This window comes from Patella vulgata, chromosome 5 (assembly GCF_932274485.2).
Source record: "Patella vulgata chromosome 5, xgPatVulg1.2, whole genome shotgun sequence".
Taxonomy (NCBI): domain Eukaryota; kingdom Metazoa; phylum Mollusca; class Gastropoda; family Patellidae; genus Patella; species Patella vulgata.
Window position 1 is genome coordinate 47,653,185 of NC_065883.2, and position 26,281 is coordinate 47,679,465.

The 26,281-nt window shown below is 32.7% G+C and overlaps 1 protein-coding gene and 1 long non-coding RNA gene across 2 annotated transcripts in view; both read right to left on the minus strand.

Annotated features, from left to right (window-relative positions):
• Positions 1-26,281, minus strand: part of LOC126821189 (zinc transporter ZIP9-B) — a 224,699-nt gene that overhangs the window by 58,592 nt on the left and 139,826 nt on the right. The window lies entirely within an intron of this gene.
• Positions 789-6,897, minus strand: LOC126821218 (uncharacterized). The gene is made up of 4 exons (XR_007680358.2): positions 5,365-6,897; positions 3,466-3,650; positions 3,193-3,300; positions 789-921 (listed from the first exon to the last, which is right to left on the minus strand). It is a non-coding gene; the product is annotated as an uncharacterized LOC126821218 (long non-coding RNA).

Below are 26,281 nucleotides of genomic sequence, written 5' to 3' on the forward strand. Positions count from 1 at the left end.
CGGAAATTGCTGAAATTCAATAAGCTTCTTTGTTTTACTAATCTAAATGATGCATATAAATTTCATACAGATTGGATAATAACTTTTGTCGTTAGAGCATTCACAAGGTACAAAAAAAGTGAAACAAGGGCCATAACCCCCGGCGTAATCAACGTAAATTGCTCAAATTCAATAGGCTTCTTCATTTCACTAATTTAAATGATGCATATCAATTTCAAACAGATCGGATGATAACGGTTGTCATTAGAGCGTTAACAAGATTCAACAAAGTGAAACAAGGGCCATAACTCTAGATGTAATTAACGAAAATTGCTGAAATTCAATAGGCTTCTTTGTTTTACTAATTTAAATGATGCATATAAATTTCATACAGATCGGTTGATAACTTTTGTCCTTAGAGCGTTCACAAGGTGTAACAAAGTGAAACAAGGGCCATAACTCCAGACGAAATTAACGGAAGTTATTGAAATTAAATAGGCTTCTCGATCTCACTAATGCAAACAACATATATCAATTTCAAAACAATCAGATGATAAATGTAGTCTGTAGAGTATTCACAAGAAATTGTGGACGGCGGATGGACGGACAGACGGGGGCGACGGCAATATACGACCACATTTCCATGTGGGCGTATAAAAATGAATAGCTCATTTCTTTCTTTCTTTTCATAACAGCTCCAAAATTTGAGGCAGTAACACCACACTATCTTTTTTTCATCCAGGTGTTATTATTATTTCTTGTGGATCTCACTATTTTTATGGCTTCATTTTGCTTTTTTACATCTATTTATTTCCACTCAACTTTCATCTTTTCTATCTGATTTAAATCTAAATGTACATCAACTGGTTTTGGAAAAACTATTTCACCACATTTATCAGAGTTCTCTGTTGTCAGTTGAGTTGTCACTTGCATAAGGGGTGCCTGAAATACATATTATAATCTATTTACTGTATATATTTTTCAGGATTTAAACCGATGGACATCTTGGCCCTTGTTGCAGAAAATATGAATTACATCACCTTTGTATTACATACTTGTACATAATTTGCATACAAAGAGCGGCCATTTTGTCTTACAGTTTCATTTCGATTTTCCCAAAATTCGAATTCAACCTTCTTTATGGTGGAATGGTGATATATCTAAACGGTTTTAAAAATCGGAAAAAAAAAATTGTGACTTAGAGAATCCACAAGCTAAATATGCAATTTTTCGACCAAAGTTACGTTAGAATATGTGTGATTATCAAAAGGAACCAAAAGCTTTATGATAAAAACATACATACATGTAAGATAGGTTGCCTGGCAACGAAACATTCGCCCACAGTGGCTAAATCGTCCGAGCGGTCAACAAGGCTTGTCGCATATTTATTCCTTTGTAGGTAATTGGGGGCCTTTACAAGATAGTTCCATACAGATCAGATTATAATTTTTGCCGTTTGAGGGTTCACAAGGTTCTACAAATTGAAACAAGGGTCTCAACTCTGGAAGTAATCTACAGAAATTGTTGAAATTTGACAGGCTTTTTCATTTCACAAATTTAAATGATGCATAGAAATTTCATACATATCGGATGATAACTTTCATCAATCGAGCATTAACAAGGTTGAACAAAGTTAAACAAGGGCAATAACTCTAGAAGTAATAAACAGAAATTGCTGAAATTCAATAGGATTCTTCTCTTTACTAATTTAAATGACACATGTAAATTTCATACAGATCGGCAGATAACCTTTGATGTTAGAGCATTCACAAAGTTCAATAAAGTGAAACAAGGGCCATAACTCTAGACATAATAAACAGAAATTGCTGAAATTCAAAAAGCTTCTTCGTTTCACTAATTTAAATAATGCATATCAATTTCAAAAAGATAGGATGATAATTTTTGGGGTTAGAGAGTTCACAAGTTTAAACAAAGTGAAACAAGGGCCATAACTCTAAAAGTAATAAACATAAATTGCTGAAATTCAATAGGCTTCTTCGTTTCCCCAATTTAAATATTGCACATAAATTTCACAAAGATCGGATGTTAACATTTGGCATAAGAGCATTCACAAGGTTCAACAAAGTGAAACAAGGGCCATAACACTAGACGTTGTAAACGGGAATTATTGAAATTCAATAGGATTCTTCGTTTCACTAATTTAAATAATGCATATAAATTTCAAAAAGATAGGATGATAATTTTGGGGGTTAGAGCGTTCACAAGTTTAAACAAAGTGAAACAAGGGCCATAACTCTAAAAGTAATAAACAGAAATTGCTGAAATTCACTAGGCTTCTTTGTTTCCCCAATTTAAATATTGCACATAAATTTCACAAAGATCAGATGTTAACTTTTGGCATAAGAGCGTTCACAAGGTTCAACAAAGTGAAACAAGGGCCATAACTCTAGACGTTATAAACGGAAATTGTTGAAATTAAATAGGCTTCTTCGTTTCACTAATTTAAATAATGCATATAAATTTCAGAAAGATAGGATAATAACTTTTTGGGGTTAGAGCGTTCAAAAGGTTAAACAAAGTGAAACAAGGGCCATAACTCTAGAAGTAATAAACGGAAATTGCTGAAATTCAATAGGCTTCTTCGTTTCCCTAATTTAAATATTGCATATAAATTTCATAAAGATTGGATGTTAACTTTTGGGGTTAGAGCGTTCAAAAGGTTAAACAAAGTGAAACAAGGGCCATAACTCTAGAAGTAATAAACGGAAATTGCTGAAATTCAATAGGCTTCTTCGTTTCCCTAATTTAAATATTGCATATAAATTTCACAAAGATTGGATGTTAACTTTTGGCATTCGAGCATTCACAAGGTTCAACAAAGTGAAACAAGGGCCATAACTCTAGACATTACAAATGGAAATTATTGAAATTAAATAGGCTTCTTCATCTCACTAATGTAAACAACATATATCAATTTTAAAACAATTGAATTATAACTTTTGGCGTATAAAAAACATACCTGTGACCTGTAGAGTGTCCACAAACAAAATGTGGACAGAGGGACAGGGGCGACGACAATATACGTCCACATGAAAATGTGGCCGTATAAAAATGGAATATAAAATACTGCATTATGTCTTTTTTATTGAAAATACAGGGGGATAACTAATGATATTGTTTTTATTTCGGTTTTATATCTGCAGTTTTGCTGAAAAACCTATACAGGCCCAAATCAATTACATTATTACGTACATGATATGCAAATAAACTGAGGGCCAATGGATGTTGTTAAGAAGTCTGCTGTGCTGCTCACCAAGTATGAGATTGGACAGTCCTCCAAGGTTTGATACTTGATTTTTTCTGAAAAAGAAAATATTACGCTACAAAGCAGGCATACCGGTATTTAAAGAAATTGCATGTGACACTCCTTGTGTATTATCATACTTTTTGGATCATCACAATATATTACATCACAATAAGAACATTTTCTTATGTGGTGGTTGCCCGTGTCATCTGAACACTTACATTCCCAGGTCTTGAAATTATAATCTGTGAAACAGGGTCTGGTTAAATTTTCGCCACCCTTGGCTTATCTCACTGCTGTGGTAAACTTGTCGATGATGGTTGAGAAGGGACATTTTTCTATCCTGCTATCTTCCATTTCAATCACTATTATTATTGCCAACACATGAGCACACTATCCTCTCATTCTAAAAAAACAATGATTTTGCAAGGTTAAAGATAGGTTGCCAGGCAACGCAACATACACCCACAGCAGCTAAATCGTCCGATCGGTCGACAAGGGTTGCCGCATATTTATTCTTTTGTAGGTAAATGGGGGCATTTACAAGACAATTTCATACAGATCAGATTATAATTTTTGTTGTTTGAGGGTTCACAAGGTTCTACAAACTGAAACAAGGGCCTTAACTCTGGAAGTAATTTACAGAAAATTTTGAAATTTGACAGATTTTTTGTTTAATTTATATTTTTTGTTTAATGCATATAAATTTCATACAGATCGAATGATTAACTTTTGTCATTTGAACGTTCACAAGGTTCACAAAGTAAAACAAGGGCCATTTTAACTCTAGAAATAATTGATGGAAACTGTTGAAATTCAATAGAACTCTGTTGCACAAATTTAAATGATGCATATAAATTTCATACATATTGGATGATAACTTTCATCAATCGAGCATTAACAAGGTTGAACAAAGTGAAACAAGGGCCATAACTCTAGAAGTAATTATTGTAAATTGTTGAAATTCAATATGCTTTGTGGTTTCACTAATCTAAATGATGCATATAAATTTCATACAGATCAGATGATAACTTTTGGAGTTAGAGCATTCACAATGTTTAACAAAGTGAAACAAGGGCCATAACTCTAGACATAATAAATGGAAATTGCTGAAATTCAATAGGATTCTTCTTTTTACTAATTTGAATGACGCATATCAATTTCATACAGATCTACAGATAACTTTAGATGTTAGAGCGTTCACAAGGCGCAACAAAGTGAAACAAGGGCCATAACTCTAGAAGTAATTAAGGGAAATTGCTGAAATTCAACAGGCTTCTTCATTTCAGTAATTCAAATAATGCATATAAATTTCACAAAGATCAAATGATAACTTTTGGCGTTAGAGCGTTCACAAGGTCCAACAAAGTGAAACAAGGGCCATAACTCTAGACATAATAAACAGAAATTATTGAAATTAAATAAGATTCTTCATCACTAATGTCAACAACATATATCAATTTTAAAACAATTGTAGCATAACATTTGGATAAATCTGAATGTGAGGATAAAAAATAGGGCCTAATAGTCTATTCGTTGTCACTAATATCAGACATATTTTAGCCAGGTGATTTAAAAGTTAATCTTTTGATCTTTCAATCTGATTGGTTTCATTCAGGTAATTTAACGTGCCAAAAATAACATAAGCAAGCACTAATCTGCTATTATGAGTATGAGATTAAAATGCAATTTTTGGCTATTCCTTCTGAGTTTATTACTAATAAGTAATATTACTATTATTAGTGCAAGAAATAATGGATTACGGTACTAATACTATAGTCTAGACTAGTTAGATGATACAAGATCTCTGTCCTATTATTGTATCAAAATGATTAAAAATCTGTTGCAAGACACGATAGCTCACCTAATATTAAGGGCAGAAATTGTCTATGGAAAAATCACAAATTTCAAAAGCCCACTTGTACTAGGTAGAATAAAACTGAGTTCCAGAAATTAATGCCATATCAGTAATCAGTTTCCCTGGAGTGAATGAATGAAAATACTGGAATATCTACTATTCAATAATTCAGTCGATTCCAGGCATTTTAATTTACCTTCTTCTTTCACGTCAGAAACGAACAGTGAAAAGATAAAATAGATTCGTAACTTGGTAATCTTACCTTTTCTTTGGTACTTGTAGGTTCACAGAGTATGTCATGTAGACCTATCGACGGAAACTGCTTTATAACTCAAAGCCCTTCTCTTTCACCCACCAAATAAACCATTTAAGAGTTCTCGCTACCACTTCTTCTTCTCAGGTAGTCAACTATGCGGTCATACTTTTCTTTCCGTGTAACAAAATTCAATAAAATGACTAATACTAACGAAGTGCTCCATGGTGAATACCTAGTAACATTAGGCGTACTATCATTGTGGTAATCCATTAAATAGCCCGGACAAAGTTTACTTCGCGCGAGCATCTTTCAGTCTGATTGGTTTCATTCGGGTAATTTAACATGCCAATAATAACATAAGCAAGCCCTAATCTGCCATTATGAATATGAGATTAAAATGCAATTTTTGGCTATTCCTTATGAGTTTATTACTAATAAGTAATATTACTATTATTATTAGTGCAAGACTAAATGGATTACGGTACTAATACTTTAGCCTAGACTAGTTAGATGACACAAGACCTGGGCCCTATTATTGTATCAAAATGAATAAAAATCTGTTGCAAGACACGATAGCTCACCCAATATTAATGGCAGAAATTGTCTACGGAAAAATCACAAATTCAATAGACCTCTGTATCACAAATTTAAATGATGCATATAAATTTCATACTTATCGGATATTAACTTTCATCAATCGAGCATTAACAAGGTTGAACAAAGTGAAACAAGGGACATAACTCTAGAAGTAATTATTGTAAATTTCTGAAATTCAATAGATTTCGTGGTTTCAGCAATCTAAATGATGTAGAGATGGGCGATTTCACCAGTTATCCCTTATAGCAGTGACTAGTTTCATTCTAATTGAACTCTTCAGACTGATTTATCTCACATAGTGAGTGAGGTTCTATATATACTGTATGGAAACCCCGGTGAGATTTCACCGGGGTTTCGGATTTTTACCGGGGTTTTAGTTTTGGCAGGGTTTACCGGGGTTTCTAATACCGGGGTTAGGTATTTTACTGGGGTTTCAGGTTTTACCGGGGTTTTGAAAAGTTACCGGGGTTTTAGGATATGACCGGGGTCTGCAAAATTGCTGAAATTCAATAGGCTTTTTTGTTTTACTAATTTAAAAAATGCTAATAAATTTCACAAAGACAAGATAATAACTTTTGGCATTAGAACGTTCACAAGTGCCAATAAAGTGAAACAAGGGTCATAACTCTAGACGAAATTCAACAGGATTCTTCGTTTCACTAATTTAAATAAAGCATATAAATTTCACAAAGATCGGATGATAACTTTCAGCGTTAAAGAGTTCACAAGGTTCAACAAAGTGACACAAGGGCCATAACTCTAGACATAATAAATGGAAATTGCTGAAATTCAATAGGCTTCTTTGTTTCACTAATTTAAATACTGCATGTAAATTTCACAAAGATCGGATAATAACTTTTGGCATTAGAGCGTTCACAAGGTTCAACAAAGTGAAACAAGTGATATAACTCTTAAGTAATTAACATAAATTATTGAAATTAAATAGGCTTCTTCATCTCACTAATGTAAACAACATATATCAATTTTAAAACAAGCAGATGATAACTTTTTGCATTAGAGCGTTTACAAGAAATTGTGGACGACGGACGGACAGACAGGAGCAACGGCAATATACGTCCACATTTCCATGTGGGCGTATAAAAACTGTTAGGTCTGGATTTATCCCCTCTGATACCTCTTTTAAGTAAAAATATTGACCCTGAGGTCAAGTCCCCTACTGTAGATTCTATCATAACCTAAGGCAATGCCCATTTAGCATTGCCTCTGAAGCATAGATTATTTCTTAGGAAATATCTCAACAAAAGATACCACCCAATATATTCAACGACAAGGCCTGTTGGTGATACTTTGTTTGGCCCTGATGTAGCTAACCGGATCAAAGAGATCCATCAATCAAATAGAATTTATAACTCCTTTTCTAATGGCATAGTTTTTAAAGATCTTATTTAGTTCAAAGCTTCAAGCGCTAGCTACAATCTCTGTATCGTTCCGGCAGGCCCTCCTTTCTCCAACCGGGTCAGGTTCCCTCACTAAAACTATCACTAGACGTTGAAAGTAATAATACATTATTTTACGCTTGACAAATTTCTGTATTACTGGGCCACTATTACCTCAGATCAGTGAGTGTTGAATATCGTTAGTGGTTATAAAATTGACTTTATTTTAACTCCTATGTTCAGAAGGCTATTCCAAATAGCCCGCCTTTTAATCTTGAACAGATATCTTTAATAGATCAGGAAGTAGATAAAATTTTAAATTTTACCAAAATCTTTTTTATTTATGAATACTTTTATATGGTATTTTACCCAGGATTAAAGAGTCATCTGATTTGAGTAAAAATGTCAACATTTTTTGTCTCCGTAACTTTCCATGGCTAATTCAGCTTTTCAGTCCTAGATTAATTATTTATTATTCGATTTGCATAAGACAAAGTTCATATGCTGCGTGGTCCAAAATGTCACTTTTTTAGTCACCAGTCAAGTTCCCTGTTGACGTAAATTTTCAAAAAAAAATATCAATGTTTACAAATCTAAAAGATCAAGATGAATGCTCCTACTAAATACACAAAATGTTTCGGGCTTATTTTTGTTTATTTCGGTTTTGTATTTGCCCTATTTTAATTAAAATGTGAAGAAAAGGTGTGAAAATGAGCTATTTACATTGCATTCAGACTTTTTATATTTCAAAATATTTCTTGACAACTTTCATAAACCTGTAGCAATAATCCTAACAAAGACCATGTATGTCAAAATTAATTTGTAATATATGAGCAGTTGTCGAGAAATAGACAATTTTTCATGGGTCATTTTTCACGTTATTTTGCATGTAAAGGAGTTAATTATAGTCAGATTTTCGATCTGTTTTCATCAAATGATGCCTAATGACACTTTTGACTGAGCGGAACCAATTTCACATTTTCAATATCACCGAAAATGGCCTAATTACCACATAAACTCTATTTTTAGCCTTCAAAACAAATATTTTATTCTTCTAAGTCACATTAGTAATTTTTTTAAAATTAAGATATTTGCTTACAATGAACAAATAGAATGAACTGATGTGAACATACAGATATCACAAAATGGTTTCTAACTTGTACGGTTGCAGAGAAATAGACGATTTACTACAAGTCACTTTTCAAGGTTTTTAGTCTATAAAATTTTCACCATGTGATGCCTTATGCCATTTCTGATTTCATATAACTTATTTAACATTTTGATTATCACCGAAAGTAATGTCCTTTTGGCAAAAACTGTATTTTTATCCTTCAAAACAAATGTGCGTTATATTTATTATTCGTTTAAAATTATGATATTTAATTCCAATGGAAATGAAATGAAATGAAATGGGGTTTAACGTCCTACTGTTCTGCTCCTATACTGGGCTAATGAAGACGGGCATATGCCATACAGTGTGCTATGAGGGAAATTTTGCCCAGGCAGCAGCACTATCGCCTACTCTTATATCGAATTCCAACTGCCAAGGGATCTTTTACTTGCATTCAAATGGACATATAGATTGGATCAATACAATCATATAGATGTTCACAAATTGTTTCTAGCATCTAACTTAGTAGTAAGTTAGTAACAAATTTTGTCAGGATCACTTTTTTGACATATGTAACGCAGGGTAATCAAATGTATAAATGGAACTGATATTGCTGGATTTGGTTCATTCTGCATCCAATTTATAACATGTGCGCAATGCTTATGTGGAAATCTGTTTAACGGTTACATTTGTACCAGATGTGACTTAAGTTCAAGTGTAACGTGGTACCGGAAGTAACATAAGTTCAAGGGTAACGTGGCACCAGTGGAATCCCTCATTACTACATTGCAGTTCTAGTGATGATTGTTTTTACCAAAACAAAGATAGGTTGCCAGGCAACGAAACATACACCCACAGCAGCTAAGTCGTCCGAGCTGTCAACAAGAGCTGTCGCATATTTATTCTATTGTCGGTAATGAAACATTTATAATACACTAAAATCTGATTACGAGTAACAACTCGTTAAGTAATTATCCGAAAATCATTAGAAATTGTTTGGCTTTTAGTTCTGTGCCATGCTAATGTTTATTATACAAAACATTTAATATCACTGATTTAGCTGTTCAAGTAACCAAAATTCATTGAAAATCAATATACTTGTTCGTCTCAAGACATCAAACTCTGTTTATCAATCTAAAGTCAATCGGATGATAACTTTGGTCTTTGGTCTCTAGAGCGCCCACAAGATATTTCAAAGTGATCAAGGGTCATAACTCTAGCAGTAATTATCGGAAATCGTTGAAAATCTATAGACATCTCAAGAGCGCCCACAAGATATTTCAAAGTGATCAAGGGTCATAACTCTAGCAGTAATTATCGGAAATCGTTGAAAATCTATAGACATCTCAAGAGCGTCCACTAGATATTTCAAAGTGATCAAGGGTCATAACTCTAGCAGTAATTATCGGAAATCGTTGAAAATCTATAGACATCTCTAGAGCGTCCACTAGATATTTCAAAGTGATCAAGGGTCATAACTCTAGCAGTAATTATCGGAAATTGATGAAAATCTATAGACGTCTTCGTCTCATGACCTTAAACACTGTATAAATTTCAAATCAATCGGATATTTACTTTAGCCTCTAGAGTGTCCACAAGATTTTTCAAAGTGATCAAGGGCAATAACGCTGGCAGTCATCATCGCAAATCATTGAAAATCAATAGACTTCTTCGTCTCATGACCTTAAACACTGTGTATAAATTTAAAGTCAATCAGATATTAACTTTAGCCTCTAGAGCGTCCACAAGATTTTTCAAAGTGATCAAGGGCCATAACTCTGGCAGTAATTATCGCAAATCGTTGAAAATCAATAAGCTTCTTCGTCTCATGACCTTAAACACTGTGTATAAATCTAAAGTCAATCGGATATTAACTTTAGCCTCTAGAGCGTCCACAAAATTTTCAAAGTGATCAAGGGCCATAACTCTGGCAATAATTATCCCAAATCATTGAAAATTAATAGGCTTCTTCGTCTCATGACCTTAAATGCTGTGTATAAATCTAAAGTCAATCGGATATTAACTTTAGCCTCTAGAGTGACCACAAGCAATTGTGGATGCCGGAGTACGGAAGGAGGGGGCGACGAAAATATATGCCCACATTGATATCATCAAACACTTTGACTGTTTTATTTTCTACTTAAGCATATCTCAGAAACTACTTGACACATCGATCCGATATCTTTGGTTTTACTGGGAAAGTTGGCATGACTTATAGATTAATTCTATTTATAACATTCTGCTACAATGCAAAATGTCCGAAATTACTGAAGTTGTCTTTTTTCTAAATATTGCCATAATAATACTGAAAATAATAGATGGAGTTTAACATTTGATACATTTTGACATAGCAGGAGACAGGGTAAATAGCTATGGTACTTTAGATTTTTCATTTTCAACGAATCTTCGCTGATATTAGGCGTGAAATTTTGAAAATTAAAATTTTTACAAAAAACTTTTTTTTAATTAATGAATATTTTTTGATGTTTTTTTTACACAGGAATAAAGGGTCATATGACTTGAGCAAAAATGTGAACAATTTTTGTCTCAATAATTTGCGTTAGCAGCCACTGTCTAATTCGGTCCTAGATTAATTATTTATTGTTCGCTTTTGTATAAAACTAAACTCTTGTGCTCCGTTTTCCGAAATGTCTTTTTGTTTGTTACCGTTAATGTTTCCTATCGACACCGAAAGTGACATAATATTACTAAAAACTACAATTTTGACAGTTCGATACCACTATTTGAAAGCAAATATTATTTTTTTCAAATCTGGAACAACTGAAAGGGCGTGCCCTTTAAAGGCACACAAAACATTGGGCTCAGTTTTTTTTAATTTCGAATTCGTTTTCAGGTTATTTCGTTTAAAAGGTGAAAGATAGGTTGCCACGCAACAAAACATACGCCCACAGCAGCTAAATCGTCCGGTCGACAAGGGTTGTCGCAAATTTATTCCTTTGTAGGTAATTGGGGGCCTTTACAAGACAGTTCCATACAGATCAGATTATAAATTTTGTCGTTTGAGGGTTTACAAGGTTCTACAAACTGAAACAAGGGTCTCATATATATCCCTTATGAAAAAGTCCTATAGAAAAAGTACAGGTTTCTATAGAAGTTTGTGGGATTCTATAGAATGCTGCAGGAAAACGAATTCATTCTGTATTTTTTTTTACATGACTATAGATTCAAAAACATGTACTATAGTTTTGTGTAGGATTGGTAGATGAATATTTTCCAAGTGTAATTTCCTATAGAATTCTATAGAATACTGTAAGAAACTATTTGAAAAAAAATAAACCTACAGATTCATTGGTGCTGCTATAGTTTTCTATAGAACTAACTTGTATCTTCGAGTCAGTTGAGTAATCCTTCAGTTTTCAACAGCCTTTGTGCTAAAAACTATAGTTTGCTATAGAACTAACTTGTATTCTCATGTCAGCTGTGATTCCTATAGATTTGGTGGTAAAAACTACAGTTTTCTATAGAACTAACTTATTGTCTCAAGTCAGTAGTATTTTCCTATAGTTGTCTATGGCATTCTGTTGAAAACTAAGAATTTATATGTATACTGTACTTAAACCATTTTAACAAATAGCCTACTATAGTTTCCTACATAATATTGTAGAAACAATGTTCTATACTACAGATTTCATAAATTGGCGATGTCATTTATTCATACTATAGTTTACAATAGAATTTAGTGATGCACTTGTGTGAATTATGTAAACTTTTCCAACATAATTTTCCTGGATGCAGTATTCCTTAATTTATTGTGATAACAAATGACAAACTAAAACTGCGATGCAGTAATGACGGGTTTCACCTGTGCCACTTTACCCTAAACATATGTCACTTCCGGTTCCAATGAAACCATTAAACAGGTTTCCACATAAGCATTGCACACATCAAATAAAATGGACGCCGAATCAACCAAATCCAACAATATCAATTCATTTTATACATTTGTTACATGTAAGCGTACAATACTTCCGGTGATAATGAAAATGTTCAATTAGTTTTATGAAATCAGAAATGGCATAAGGCATCACATGGTGAAAATTTTCTGTAAATCGAATAATAATTGCCACTTTTATAGACCAAAAACCTTGAAAATTGACTTGTAAAAGTTGTCTATTTCTCTGCAACCGTACAAGTTAGAAACCATTTGTTGGTATCTGTATGATCGTATGGGTTCAATCTATTTGCTGATTGGAATCAAATATCATAATTTTAAAAACATTACAAATCAGACTCATTTGAATAAAATATCTGTTTTCAAGGCTAAAAATACAGTTTTTGCCAAAATGACGTTACTTCCGGTGATAATGAAAATCTTAAATTACTAGTATGAAATCGTAAATGGCATTAGGTATCACACAGTGAAAATTTCATGAAAATCGAATAATAATTGACACTTTTATGGACAAAAAACCTTGAAAAGTGACCTGTTGAAAATTGCCTATTTCTCCGCAACTGAACAAGTTAGAAACCATTTTGTGATATCTATATGATCGTATGGGTTCATTCTTTTAGTTGATTAGAATCAAATATCAAAATCTTAAACAAACAACAAATACGACTCATTTGAATACATTATTTGTTTCGAAGGCTATAAATACAGTTTTTGCCCAAATTACGTCATTTCCGGTGACATTGAAAATGTTAAATTGAGTTGAACTAGTCACAATTGACATTATGCATCAAATGGTGTCACTTTTATGAAAATCCAATAATAATTGACTCTTTTACAGGCACAATAGCGTAAAGAGTGACCCATGCAAAATTGCCCATTTCTCGGCAACTGCGCATATTACAAATTAATTTTCACATACATTCTCTTTGTATAGATTATTGCTACGAGTTTATGAAAGTTACGAAGTAATATTTTAAAATATGAAAACGCTGGATGGGTTGTAAATAGCTTAATTTTATACCTTTTTATCGAAATGGCCCGAAAACGGAATCGAAATTAAAAAAACTGGTCACAACATTTTGTGCGCCTTTAAAGGGCGCACAATTTCAGTTATACCAGATTTGAAAAAAATAATATTTGTTTTCGAAAAATGGTACCTAACTGTCAAAATTGTAGTTTTTTGTAAAATTACGCCACTTCCGGTGCCGACAGATAACACTATTGGTAACAAAAAAAATGACAATTGAGACAACGGAGCATATGAACTTTGTTTTATACAAATCGAACAATGAATAATTAATCTAGGACTGAAAAACTGAATTAGCCAAGGAAAATTACCGAGTCAAAAACTTTTCACATATTTGCCCAAGTAAGAGGACTCGTTATATTTGTGTAACACAGCTCCATTGCCCGCGTTGGAAGAAAGTCATTTTTTCCCGATTTGTAACCCTTTTTCAACTTAATGTCATACGGTGGCTATTTAATATTTTGTAATAATTTTAAAATATTTTGGAAGCCGATATCTTGTTCTTTTGTTTGATATAATTTTTATATATGTGTTCATTTTATTAATTTCATAAACGTAAGTTGAAAAACGTTAATTTCCCGTGTTTTGACGTTACGCTGAAAAATTTTGTCACGTTTTTAAACGAGGGTACCCCACTTCAAGTGCTCGGCGGGCGCACTTATTATTAATATTATTTTTTCATTCTAATATCATTAGAAAGATAAATGAACGATCTTTCAATTGGTCGGGGGTGCTTTGTTGGCATTTCGAAATACCATGCATTTTTTGCAAGTTGAACGCTTCAATTCACGCAATCTTTTTTTTAGGCGATTTGTCAATATAGCACCCCCGACCGATTGAAAGTTTGTTTTATTGTCGTTTTGATGCTATTAAAATCAACAAAATCGGAGCATGGTAAGTGCGCCCGCCAAGCAATTGAAAATGGTATACAATGAGAAATTTTGTCAAAAATAAATCGCGTAGTTTTGCCTTGTTATGACGTCATTTCAACACCAAAACTAAAATGTATTCCATGTTCCTTAGACTCATATTCGCGGTAAATTACGTCGAAAGGCAACTCCGATGTTTTTTTATGAAGTAAGCGTTACGTTATATGAATAAAGGACTTGCCTGAAAATAAATAAGGATAGTTAATTCCATTTTTTTTCACGCCTTTTGGCTTTGCTGGGTTGACTGTGTTTACATCACGTGACTCATATTCGCGCGCTTTTATAACCATGTGACAGGATATAAAAATAAAATCGAATGGAAATTTCCTCTCGGCGACCACACGTCTTTACTTTTAACACCAAACATTTTTCAAGAATTGAAAAATTACATAAAATTGACGAATGTTTCAATGCTCTGAAATCATAAATTCATAGATTATGAATTAGGTCAGTCATGTCAATAAATACTAATTAAGGTACTAAATAGTAAATACTATCATCACTCATAGCATAGTATTGATACGGATACTCAATTTTAGCAAAACGTTTTACTAAATAATTTAGCATTATATAACAGTTGTCATACTAATTATTATAATTTTAATTCTTTTTTTTTAGGAAACTATATTTAACACCTCGAGTATCACATATTTGTTGCCTTAATTGGGCCTTGATGATTCGATATTTATTTACATTGATTAAAATATACAAAAAAGGAAGCTGCTCAATGGGCTACATACCAATTTGAAGGAATAATAGAAATATTCAAAAGTGAAGTAAAAACATAACAATTCTTTGAGTTAAATTGTAGCTTTTAGGCCTAGGCCTTTATAACAATGACTAGGCCTACCATAGCCTATCAATAACTGAGTAACCTACTTTTACTCTTTAGTCTTTAGAGAATAATTTTTTATTGGTCAATGTTATCTTCTGAGTAGAAAATAATATGTAAAAGCAGAATTCTAACAATAATGTAAGCAAGGAATGCTGAGAACAATGATAATGAAACAAGAGTTGTCCGTTTTTTAAAATTATGTGGTTGCTATGACAACCATCCAAAATCCTTAATAATTTACTAAAAATATACAATTCTTAATATTTTATATTACATGGGCTATAAATATATGCTAAAATGCTTTCTGCTACTGTACTTAAAATGTGGCGATCAATTGGTTTGTCATGGTAAACATCATTGAAAATGGAATAACATTGCCTTTTTTGGGGTGTTTGTTTTCGTTTTGATTGCTATAAAAACCAAATATTAAGTAATATAGAAGAGTAAAGATAAGTAATTTTAAAAATTCACAAACATATTTACTTGTAAACAAAATTTCTCTTCAAGATCTTAATTCCTTTTATATTTTATTTATGTCTTAATAATGGCCAAAATGGACAACTAGCTACTGCAGAATGTTCTTCAAAAGGGAACCCCTTTCCAGCTCTTGGGAGAAGACATATAAATATTTTCATTTTATTTATTTTTTAAAATCTTGTCCAATAGCTTCTGTTTTTAAAATAATACAATTATCAATATTGATGTCATGATTATTGGAAAATAATGCTTTTCGGAAAAAAATAAATGTGGTTGCTATGGTAACAGCCCAAACTCCTCCATATTTTTCTCAAACTTACACAATCCATATCATTTGATATTACATGGGTTACAAATATTTTAAACTGCTTACTTTAAAATGTGGTGATGACCTTTTGGGTTATGGTAAATAGCGTTGAAAATGGTCAAAAATTGCATTTTTTCCATTTTGGTTGCCATGACAACCAAAATCGATAATATATGGCGGATTGGAAATAAGTGATTTTTAAAATTCACAAACTTTTTGACATATTCCCATAATTTCACATGTGTATCTCCATTCCTTCTTATTTTATTAACGTCCCAAAAACGCCCCAAAATTAGGCAATTGTGTGCCGTGGAAAATTGTTCAAAAATGAACATATATTCAGCTCTTGAGAGAAGGCATATATATATTTTTACTCTTTTTTTTTTTGTTAATCATACTTAATGGCTACTGATTTTAAAATGCATAACAAGCAGGTTCAATATTTCAGATATAACATGCACAAGACCATTTTTGATGAAAAAATTGACCAAAATCGCTCCGACAAAATGGAATTTTTGAGAAAACCTATGTATTTTGCAGTTACTGTGGAAATCGGTGTAATTATTACAAAAATGTGAAAATTGAAGCAAAATTTCATGAATTTACATCTTCATTTTTAATAGGTTTGATATGAAATGAAATATGGCATCACAAAAAAAACACCAAAAATGGCTTTTTCAAAGTGTTGAAAAACCTTTCTTCCGCGAAAAGTCAAAAATCGCAACTTTGAGCCTCAATAAAAAAAAAAGTTTTCATCCGATTTTGAATCTATAAAAAGTTTTGTGAGAAGAATTATGAGATCTACTTGAAAAGCTAATAAAATCAAATGTATAATCATAATCTCAAAATCACCTTTTCCACCTAGAAAACACGACTAAAAAATATTCATAAATAAAAAAGTTTTTTGTAAAAATTTAAATTTTCTAAATTTGGCACCTAATATTTGCGAAGATTTGCCGAAAATCAAAAATCAAAAGTAGCGTAGCTATGTGCCCTGTCTCCGACTATGCCAAAATGGATCGAAAGTTAAAATCCAACGATTATTTTTAAAATTACTGCAATATTTTTAAAATCGATAGCTTCGGTGATTTCCGACATTTCGCATTGTCGCAGAACGTTCAAAATAGCTTTATCCTGTAAGTCACACCCACTTTCCCAGTAAAACCGAAGAAATCGAAACGATGCGACAAGCAGTTGCTGAGATCTAATCAAAATGGAATTTGAATAATAATAATAAGAATAATAATTTTAACAAAAACAATAGTGTTTCACACAAGCTACGCAGTGTGAAACCCTAATAAGCTTACCACAAAAAATAAAATATAAAGTATAAAATAGTGTATATAATATGAATGAAATAGTGATACATGTTGACACTCAAAGGAATTCCCCACCCTCCAAAAAATGCCAGTATATGTAATGTTCACAACAAAAATATCAGATAATAAATTATTCTTCAGATATATAAGTCAATGAAATAAAGATAAAGTTTATTTGAACACAGTCCAGATTCTGTACTCAAATTATATAATTTGTTAAAGCCACTACGTCAACCAAACTATAATTAACAGCCAATGTACTCTCTTGAAATCTGTTTGGCCATTGGCTGAATTTAAAATTTAAAAATTCAGTGTATAATAACAACTTAATATGTTAGTATTAACAAGAAACTAAAGAGAATGGTGGTGTTTTTTCACAGATTCGATTAAAGATAGAAAGATAAGTATACTTTATTACTTTCTTAACAATAATATTAAATTACTTTAATTAGCTAAGATTTATGTGATTTTGTTATTTATTTAACTTTGTTACCTATTCTTTTCCCTATATTTCAGTTTTACCAAGAGAGAGAGAGAGAGAGAAATGGGTATTTTTAGCCTTCAAAACAGATATTTTATTCAAATGAGTCTGATTTGTAATGTTTTTAAATTGAGGATATTTTAATCAATTTAAATCTGCACTAAAGACTTTCCTGTTTCGACAGTTTTACCAGTAGAGCCATTACTAAAAGCGTTTTCAGCATGTGTCAACATGGAGAAGACGCTATATAAAACCTCATTCTTCTTCTTTTTATTATTTGATTCCAATCAACAAATAGAATGAACCCATAGGATCATACAGATATCACAAAATAGTTTCTAACTTGTACGGTTGCAGAGAAATAGACGATTTTCTACAGGTCACTTTTCAAGGTTTTTGGTCCACAAAAGTGTCAATTATTATATTATTCGATAGAAATAGGCAATTTTGCATAAGTCACTGTTTTTGTTAATTAGCCTGTAAAATAGTCAATTATTATTGGATTTTCATAAAAGTGACACCATTTGATTCAAAAAGCAAATATGCGTCATATCAAATTGATTACAACTTAAAATTAAAACCGGAAGTGACGCCATTTTGTCAAAAACTGCATTTTTAACTTTTAAAATCAATATTTTTTTTCAACCAAGAATTATTTAATTTGTATTAATAATTTTAACTTTTGGTTTAAAATTCACATATTAATAAAATTCATCCGGTCATATAGATATCACAAAATTGTTTCTAACTTGTTTGGTTGCTGAGAAATAGACGTTTTTTCTACAAGTCACTTTTCTAGGTTTTTGGTCCCTAAAAGTGTCAATTTCGATTTCCATAAAAATTTCACCATGTGATGCCTAATGTCATTGATGATGTCATAAAACTAATTTAACATTTTTATTATCACTGGGAGTAATTCAATTTTGGCAAAATTATATCAAATAATTGTTTCTAACATCTTCCCTTGCCGAGAAATAACCAATTTTGTTAGCATCACTTATTACGATTTTTTGCATTTTAATTTCAGTACATGGGCTCTGGGTTAATTAATCATTGCCTGATTTGTATAAAACAAACGCTCATATGCGTTGTAGTGCAAATTCTCAACTTTTTTCTACAGATAAACTTTTCTGTCGGCACCCGGAAGTGATATAATTTTGCCCAAAACTTCAATTTTGACATGTCGAAAGTTCTTCTCAAAGGAAAATATTAATTTTTACAATTTTGAAAGATCAAAATGAATGCTCCTACTAAAGACGCAAAATATGTCGGGCTTATTTTATTTTTTTTTTGGTTTTGTACTTGCGCCATTTTGATTTAAGGATGATAAAATAGGTGTAAAAATGAGCTATTTACAATGCATTCAGGCTTTTCATATTTTAAAATATTTCTTGACAACTTTCATAAACCTGTAGCATTAATCCATACAAAGATAATGTATGTCAAAATAAGTTTGTTATATATAAGCAGTTGCCGAGAAATAGGCCATTTTGCATCAGCCACTTTTCACATTATTTTGCCTGTAAACGAGTTAATTATAGTCCGATTATCGATTTTTCTTTACCATGTGATACCTCATGCCACTTTTGATTGGGCGGAACTAATTTCACATTTTCAATGTCACCAGACATGGTGCCATGTACTTTTAGGCTTCAAAACAGATATTTCATTCACATGAGTCAGATTTTAATGTTTTTAAAATTATGATATTTGATTCCAATTAACAAATAGAATGAACCCATACGATCATACAGATTTGTAATGTTTTTAAAATTATGATATTTGATTCCAATTAACCAATTGAATGAACCAATACGATCATACTGATATCACGAATGGTTTCTAACTTGTACGGTTGCAGAGAAATAGACAATTTTCTACAAGTCACTTTTCAAGGTTTTTGGTCTATAAAAGTGTTAATTATTATTCGATTTTCAACATGTGATGCCTTACGCCATTTATGATTTCATTATCACCCGAAGTAATGTCATTTTGGCAAAAACTGTATTTTTATCCTTTAAAACAAATGTTTTTTTTAAGTGAGTTTGAAGTGACTCCAATTGACACATAGACTGGATCAATACGATCATATAGATGTCCAAAAATTGCTTCTAGCATCATCCCTTGCCGACAAATTCCCATTCGAAAGTCAGCTAACTTAGCGTAAAGTTAGTAACACATGGTAACAGAGGTATCAATGGAATTGATATTGCTGGATTTGGTTGATTCTGCGTCTATTTTATAACACATGTGCAATGCTTATGTGGAAATCTGATTCATTGGTACCGGATGTGACATGTTCAAGGGTGACGTGGCACCGGAAGTGACATATGTTGAAGGGTAACGTGGCACCAGTGAAATCCGTCATTTTTCCCCACTAAAAAAACAATTATCAAACACGTTGGCCGTTTTTTTTTCCACTTGAGCATATCTAAGAAACTACTTGTCAGATCAATCCGATATCTTTGGTTTTACTGGGAAAGTTGGCGTGACTTAAGAGACTAAATCTATTTCGAACATTCTGCGACAATGCGAAATATCCAAAATGACCGAAGTTGTCGTTGTTTACAATATTGTAGTAATATTTATAATAATCGATGGATTTCAACATTTGATACATTTTGACATAGCTGGAGACAGGGGATATAGCTACAGTACTTTAGATTTTTCATTTTCGACAAAACATCGGAGACATTAGGTGCCAAATTTTGAACATTTAAATTTTTACAAAACACTTTTTTATTTATGCATATTTTTATGTGGTATTTTACCCAGGGTTAAGAAGTCATCTGATTTGACAGAAAATGGCAACTTTTTTTTGTCATCGTAACTTTCCTTGGCCGCCATTGGCTAATTTAGTTTTTCAGTCCTGGATTAATTATTTGTGACCGCATATATCGGAATACGCAAAATCTAATTTTGGACTAGAGACAAAATAAGTGAAAATATTGATTTTCATCGAAATTGAGATTTTCACAAAAATGAGTCTATAAATATACTATCTATCGAGACAAGAGATCAAAATAGCAATAAAAGATTTTAGAACACCTTTATTTGAACGTTTTGTAAGAGTACCGTATTCTTAAATCTGTCCTATTTCTTAAAATTCTTGGCAAAATTAGTTAGTTTTCTTCGCTCCCTGCGTGACGACCGGTCATTCCTCTTGCATAATAATTGGCATCCTTGTAAAGCAGAGAATCTCTAGTTTACAAATATGATCAAATTAATGTTGATGAATTGATTTTGAACGGATACAATCAGTTTTAAAACCCCTTAAAAAATATAAACCACCTCTACTTGTTGCTATACTGTCTACACAACTCGTTTACATTATGGCTATGTGGCTGACTCGAGCGGGCGATAAATATTTGGTTTTGGCGATAATGTTTTTGGGTACCTACATGCGATTCACTCTGATAGGTGGCAGAAAAAAATTAATTCTGATCGTATATAGATTGCCGTTGAGTGTTAATCCAAACCACGTAGCTGATTATGTAAATTAATCGTCATGCGGGTGGGTGTCATTGAGTAATACTAATGAACTGTCACGGGTCAATGATAAAGCTGTCGACAACTCCTTATTTACTCCGAAAAATTAATCCAAGCGGTGATTATTTGATATTTCATATCATCTTTAAAAAAACGGGGGATGTAGTAGTAATGTATAATACCGTCCTTCACCTTGCCATGTCTGTAACCTTGACATTAATAAAGTGGTCTTGAACATGCATCCTTCGTCATATCACAGACTCTTGACACCCACAGAAAATAATGTCTCACAGTACAATGTGTATCCATAAATTTGACAAGATTTGGATGATTCTTGAGATAACACTTCTGTAATTTTGTTACATCCACATTTGTATCCAAGTCAATTATTGTTTTAATAGTTTTCTTAATGCTGTCCTCAGTAGCAGCTTTGGTTACCTGAACAGGCTGTGAATTATAACTCAGTCTCTGAAATACAGAATTTAACAAATAAATGGGTGCTAGTACACTTTTCTCCATTTTTTCCTTTATAACTCCTGACTGTTCAGCTACCTGTCGGAGAGCTTTCAATGAATTGGCTTTTGCAATTTGCTTTTCACCTTCCTCTTCCATTTTTTCACGGCAAATGCTTACAGCCTTAAAGATCACATAAGACGAAAAATCTAAACTTCATGTCGTATAGCCAATGGTTACTATATCCACTTTACGCCAAGTTCACAACAATCTGATTAAAATTAATTCGGCTGTTAAAGTTTAAGCATCCGACCAGGGGTCTCGATAACTTTTCGAACTTGATTAGCAGAACTGCTAATCAAGTTAGATAAATTCAGGCAAATTGATTAGCAATGTCCAGTTTTGATTAGCAGTGTGTGAATATCCATTGACTACAATTTCGGAAAACTGTGAAGTAAAATCTATCTGTTGAATTTTGCAATATTATGCAAAGGTTTATTCAGTCCCACTATTTCAAAATTATTGTTGTAAATATTTTAATGTCTGCTCATTGCTGTGTATCCTCTCTCATGACACGTAGTAGGCCTATCGGAATAATTTCGATGACATTTCTGGGTTGATTCGTCTTTTGAACATTTGTTGTATTTTTGCTGATGACCGTGACACATATGGTGTCTATTGAACGGGGCCCGTTCAATAACTGAGACTATAACAGACCAAACCTTACCAAGTAGTACAATATAGTTCCCGTATTACTACGCTGGGCTATAAATAGATTGACCGTCTGCTCAGCGGGTCTGCTTGAAGTTAGCTTTTTAGTAGTCACACAGAGTGAACGACAGATTATCACAGTTAATTAAAGTTAATTGGATTACTTCTAATTACGGACATTACTCGGCAGTCAAGTTGACTGGAAATTCAATACATTCAATATTCATAACCATGTCATTTGTTGACGTAACAGCCATTCACTCGTCAGTGCTGATATCAATCAAATAATATTTTACGTGTCGATGCATCAGGATCTAACATCGATACTTGCGATGCATCGGTCATACATCGAAAAAATTGACAGACATTTACATTAGCCTACAACTACGAAGATCGCTGTTGTCGATCGAAAATTCCCTGCTGCAAATATCCATTACAAATTCGTCATTTAGTATCTGCAGTAATACTGGTGCCTATCTTTGTTATATATTCCATAATATCTATCCCATTTTGTGAAGAAAATCAATGGATCATTTTTATTTTATCCAAAAAAAAAACGCCTGTCATTAAAAAAAAAACAACGCATAACTCCGCGCATATAGGGGGCGCTAAAACTTTGCTTTTACCAGTAATAGATATTAGATTCTAGATGATCGTGACTAAACTTGCGAAGAAATGTTGAAAAATCGTTATAGAAACTGTCCACAACTCTTTACAGTTAAAAAGGGGACATAAAATTGTCCATGTGAGAAATAAAAGAATCAATATTTATGATTAGCATTTGTGCGAATCAAGTTAGCTATTTTGTGGCAAATTGATTAGCAATGGGCAAGAATTGATTCGCAAAGTGCGATGCGAACCCGGTTATCGAGACCCCTGCATCCAACACGCAAAAACGCTTTTCAATTGTTCAATTACGACCTTAATCATGTTGATTGGCTGGTGACGTCACAGCACTACACATAGGATATACATTATCTATATAATATCTCAATGTGTGTACAATATAGCACTATCAATACACACCACCAGTTGACAAGTGTCTATTGACGGTCCAATTATCACGTGATTGGAATATTTTAGAGTGAATTTAAAATGCTGTATCATGCCGCAGACCCATTTAAGCTGCCTTTGTTTAAATAGGCCACGTGTCAAATGAAGACGCCTCAAGCAATTAGCGAATTTACCAGTAATTTGGATAAGTACAGAAATACAAAAGGTGCCAGTCATTTGTCGATATATTCATTATTAGCTATATATAATTATAATAACCATTTCTATACATAAAGAACAACTTTTATCGTAACTCTATTTGAAATTTACAGTGAATATGTTATTTATTGATGACTTTGCAAAACAATAGATTACCCTCATTTCTCAGCCATGCACTACGGGCATAGTAAATCAAGTTAAACTTTGGCGTGAAAATTGAACGGGATTCATGGACATGAATATCAAATACACTTAATCATACGTGGAGTGCCTGATGCCGTTTGGTGAGAGATTAAACTGTCAATGTAATTGTAAAATACCTTTATTATAAAAATGTTAAACGTTATTAGACATTATTACCTTAACTTATCACAATTGTTTATCCATCGAATAATTTATATTCAGATTTCATATCAAGTCAATTAAATGTTGTTTAAACGCCAATCAATAAATAATACAAGGCTACTTTATTACAGAAACATCGGCAAGCAAAACTTATTGATTAATGAGTAAAAAATATTTATAAACAACTGATGAGTAAACTTAATTATTTTATACAATTAACCTGTGTACGATTCTACGATTAGTTGGTTCGTGGGGTATTACGCACACGTTCCACCTAGAGTGATGTCTTTGATCTGGCCGGCGTAAAAAAAGATAATTACCTAATCACCATTCTTGATTAATTTATGACCCCATCTCCATGGAACTTTAGTCGGATTGATTAAACATACATTATGCAAGAGCTAAATCTGTCTATTGCAGGTCTTTCTTTAGGCCTGAAATGTTATCTAAATTATTAATTAGACATTAATTAACCTATCCAGGCCATAATCAACTCTAGATGGCAGCGCTAGCCTGCGATCTTTAGTGGATTGTAAGCTGATTTACTGCATAACTTTCCTTCTCGATTAAATGTATAATCGAGAATATGCTGTTTATCGTACTGACTTTAGTAATGATGACCGAGGCTTATGGGAATTTCAGTCGCTTAGTTCTCGGTTCATCGTGGATCAATTTGAATGAAATTTTCACCAAATTGCCTTTACATTATCTAGTTTTTAACTATTATAGTGAGAACTGCCAACTTGTTACCGAATCTCTCATAATGTATCTTTAATGACAGATATAAACGACACTTACCATATTATTATCAATACACAAAGATAGATGACCCTTCTCAATCTGTTAATCCATTTACCAACAAAATTTATTTGTACTGTTAATTCTAACGTATATTGAGATATTTTTTCGTATTTCATTTTTACGGTCTATTTCAGAGTAATGAAGTCAAATTCACATGCAGAAAGAAAGGCCCCGTACGATGGCTACAGGTAAATGAGATACAGTTGGCTACTCTGATAACGGATCGTCATTTACAAATCGCGTTTCACTCATGTTTGACGTTTATGATACATTTTGCATGACCACATCTTTTTACTCAGGAAATTAGAGCCACAATACTCTTTTTGACGAAATTATATCTCGAATCGTTTGGACTGCACATGATGGAAGAGGGACTCCATCAAAAAGTCACATTAAAACACAGTATTAATATCGCTGTCATGAGAAGAGAGGGCGTGACATTATAAAACATTCTAAATTATAAAACAAATTATTTGGTAGTCAATTGTTTGATTTAATTAGGGGATTAAGGAATCAGTCAGGCGTTAACAAAAAAACACACGCCGGCTGTATATAGGTAATTAAGGAATAAACATTCCGAATATGCATTTGGTCACTGTAACGTCACTGGCGTCTGAGGTGATTAAGAGTGTTTTCGATAATTGGCAAAGTCGTTTTTACGGGAGGTCTATTTTTGCGACTTTGAGTGAAGATAGCTGCATTAATTTCGATGAGATTGGTGTGAACTTGCCGTAAAGTGGATATAGTAACCATTGGCTACACGTACCGAAAAATTTCCATGTCCATCTTATGTGCACTTTAAGACCCAAATTTAATGTTGCCATACATCTTTCAACTGGATTCCGGAATGACTGAAGAGGGCTGTCCTGGCTGCCACAAGCATATCTAAATTAAGTGAAATAAATAATGCAATGAGTGAAACTTGTACGGATAAATAAGTGATTCTATGATCTGGTCCACCATCAGAATATATTCCGAGTATTGGTTTAACATTTCCAGTAGTTTGAAGTAGGTGTAGGCCTATCAATTCAGTTGAGTGACGGAAAGGAGTACTTGTTTGAAAAACTTGATCCTTAACACCAACAAACAATGTTCCATTATAAAAGGAGCCACCAATATCTTTGGGTATATCTGTTAGCAGAACAGTGGACGGAATCAATTTAAACTTGGTAAAATCGTGATCCGATACACTGAATGTTTGACCATCTCCTTCAACAATATTTGGTCGCCCTCTCTGGGAACATATGACTGGTAAACCTGGTTCTCCTACTTTTACGTGGCACTTGTCATCAATAGAAATGAAAGAACTAAAATCACGAAATTTAATTAAAAATTCGCATAAATGTCTAAATACCATATTAGAATAATGAGCATCCTCATGTTCCCCTCGGAGTTGACAAGTTTGGTTCCTATATCTTAAATTAAATCTACCCGTATAGTGAATTGATGAATGGAAGTGTTTGTTCTTCCAACAAAATTGAAGTCTCAAATATGATTTAGATGGTATAGGAATATTTGG